This window comes from Lolium rigidum, chromosome 5 (assembly GCF_022539505.1).
Source record: "Lolium rigidum isolate FL_2022 chromosome 5, APGP_CSIRO_Lrig_0.1, whole genome shotgun sequence".
In the NCBI taxonomy this organism is placed as follows: Eukaryota; Viridiplantae; Streptophyta; class Magnoliopsida; order Poales; family Poaceae; genus Lolium; species Lolium rigidum.
This window is the reverse complement of record NC_061512.1, coordinates 150,003,964-150,007,636: the sequence shown is the minus strand read 5'-3', so window position 1 is coordinate 150,007,636 and position 3,673 is coordinate 150,003,964.

Here is a 3,673-nt window from a genome sequence, read left to right as displayed (position 1 = left end):
ATGTATGAGATTCGGTTTTCAGCATTTGAAAGCTTAGTTTGCAAACTAGAAATTTCCATATTCAAATTTTCAAGTTGATTCCCTATATTTTTCAACAAGTCAGATTGTTCATTCATAGTTTTAGTAAACAATTGATTTTGCTCATATTGTGATTGCATAAAGCTCTTAGTAGCTCTTTCAATTTCTAGCATCTTTTCCTCATTAGGCAATACAGATCTACCATAAGAATTACCACTATTAGAAGGGTATGGCATATAATTTTTGTTACCAAAATTATTCCTATAAGCATTGTTGTTGAAATTATTACTTTTAATGAAGTTCACATCAACATGTTCTTCTTGAGCAACCAATGAAGCTAAAGGAACATTATTATGATCAACATTAGATCTACCATTCACAAGCATAGACATAATAGCATCAATCTTATCACTCAAGGAGGAGGTTTCTTCAACAGAATTCACCTTCTTACCTTGTGGAGTCCTTTCGGTGTGCCATTCAGAGTAGTTTATCATCATATTATCAAGAAGCTTTGTTGTAGCACCTAAGGTGATGGACATAAAGGTACCTCCAGCAGCTGAATCCAATAGGTCCCGCGAAGAAAAATTCAGTCCTGCATAAAAGGTTTGGATGATCATCCAAGTAGTTAGTCCACGGGTAGTGCAATTCTTTACCAAAGATTTCATTCTTTCCCATGCTTGAGCAACATGTTCATTATCCAATTGCTTAAAATTCAATATGCTACTTCTCAAAGATATAATTTTAGCGGGAGGATAATATCTACCAATGAAAGCATCCTTATATTTAGTCCATGAATCAATACTATTTTTAGGCAAAGATAGCAACCAATCTTTAGCTCTTCCTCTTAAGGACAAAGGAAACAATTTCAATTTTATAATGTCACCATCTACATCCTTGTACTTTTGCATTTCACAAAGTTCAACAAAATTATTAAGATGGGCAGCAGCATCATCAGAACTAACACCAGAAAATTGCTCTCTCATAACAAGATTTAGTAAAGCAGGTTTAATTTCATAAAATTATGTTGTAGTAGCAGGTGGAGCAATAGGTGTGCATAGGAAATCATTATTATTTGTGCTAGTGAAGTCACACAACTTAGTGTTCTCAGGAGTATTCATTTTAGCAGTAATAAAAATAAGTAAAGAAAACTAAATAAAGTAAAGCTAGTAACTAATTTTTTGTGTTTTTGATATAGAGAACAAACAAAGCAGTAAATAAAATAAAGTAAAGCAAGACAAAAACAAAGTAAAGAGACTGGATGTGGGAGACTCCCCTTGCAGCGTGTCTTGATCTCCCCGGCAACGGTGCAAGAAAATATGCTTTATGGCGCGTGAAACACACGTCCGTTGGGAACCCCAATAGGAAGGTGTGATGCGTACAGCAGCAAGTTTTCCCTCAGTAAGAAACCAAGGTTATCGAACCAGTAGGAGTCAAGGGCCACGTGAAGGTTGTTGGTGACAGAGTGTAGTGCGGCGCAACACCAGGGATTCCGGTGCCAACGTGGAACCTGCACCACATAATCAAAATACTTTGCCCCAACGTAACAGTGAGGTTGTCAATCTCACCGGCTTGCTGTAAACAAAGGATTAAACGTATGGTGTGGAAAATGATGTTCCTTTTCGAAGAACAGTAGAGAACAGAGTTTGCAGTAGATTGTATTTCAGATGTAAAAGAATGGACCGGGGTCCACGGTTCACTAGTGGTGTCTCTCCAATAAGAAATAGCATGTTGGGTGAACAAATTACGGTTGGGAAATTGACAAATAGAGAGGGCATAACAATGCACATACATATCATGATGACTACTATGAGATTTAATCGGGGCATTATGACAAAGTACATAGACCGCTATCCAGACATGCATCTATGCCTAAAAAGTCCACCTTCAGGTTAGCATCCGCACCCCTTCCAAGTATAAAGTTGCAAACAACGAGACAATTGCATTAAGTATGGTGCGTAATGTAATCAACACAAATATCCTTAGACAAAGCATTGATGTTTTATACCTAGTGGCAACAAGCACATCCACAACCTTAGAACTTTCGTCACTCGTCCCGCATTCAATGGAGGCATGAACATCGAGCATAAATACTCCCTCTTGGAGTTACAAGTATCAACTTGGCTAGAGCCTCTACTAGCAACGGAGAGCATGCAAGAACATAAACAACACATATATGATAGATTGATAATCAACTTGACATAGTATTCCATATTCATCGAATCCCAACAAACACAACATGTAGCATTACAAATAGATGATCTTGATCATGATAGGCCGCTCACAAGATCTAACATGATAGCACAAGAGGAGAAGACAACCATCTAGCTACTGCTATGGACCCATAGTCCAAGGATGAACTACTCACACATCAGTCCGGAGGCGATCATGGTGATGAAGAATCCTCCGGGAGATGATTCCCCTCTCCGGCAGGGTGCCGGAGGCCTCCTGAATCCCCCGAGATGAGATTGGCGGCGGCGGCGTCTCTGGAACTATTTCCGTATCGTGGCTCTCGGTAATAGGGTTTTCGCGACGGATAGTTTAAGTAGGCGGAAGGGAAGAACCGGAGGAGGCACAGGGGCCCCACACCATAGGCCGGCGCGGGCCCCATGCTGGCCGCGCCGCCCTATGGTTACGGCCCCTTGTGGCCCCACTTCGTATGCTCTTCGGTCTTCTGGAAGCTCCGTGGAAAAATAAGACCCTGGGCGTTGAGTTCATCCAATTCCGAGAATATTTCCTTTGTAGGATTTCTGAAACCAAAAACAGCATAAAACAACAACTGGCTCTTCGGCATCTCGTCAATAGGTTAGTGCCGGAAAATGCATATAAATGATGTAAAGTGTGTATAAAACATGTGAGTATTGTCATAAAAGTAGCATGGAACATAAGAAATTATAGATACATTTGAGACGTATTAGTGCGCCGGCAATAACTGAGCTACCGCCGGCGCACAGGCTGGTGCGCCGGCAACAACCAGTTATCACCGGCCTGTTCGCACCGGCGGGCTCCAGTGCGCCGGCAGAAGGCCAAATTGGTGCGCCGGTGGTAAGGGTTTTCCTAGTAGTGGTCCAGCCTACTCCGAATAACCACTTCTTTAGGCCGGCAGGTTGCAGCCACGGTAAGGCTCTGGCCTCTTTCTATTTTTTGGCTGTGTGCATCTGTTTACATTAGGATGTTGCATTGTTGGAGATGATGGGTGTAATTGGTATCTTCTGATTTTAATATATTCCGTTTATAGAAAAAAACCCTATAAAAGTATCATCCATATATTACTAGTACATCCGTCCTAAAATAACTGTCTCCGAGTAGTGTGCAATTTTAGAACGCTCTGGAAGTATTTTTGGTCAATTTTCTAAAATTTCAAGCCTCCGAATATTGTGCAGATCAGTGTCACTTGATGGATAGAACATGGGTGAGGCATGATGGGGGTATTCCCTAGGGGGGTGTGCCACCAGTCTCACTCGCCACGGAGAAGGAGGCCCAAGGAGAGTTCGAGTCGACGGAGGCGACTAGGCCCCAAGACCCTGGTGCGACTGTTCTAAAACCCTGAAGAGGGGCGACTAGGCTGAAGGCCCAGGCGACTGAAGAAAAAGATTACTTGGGCGTGGAGCAATGAATCCCGGATTAGTAGCAACTGATATGATTCGACTTATCTCCA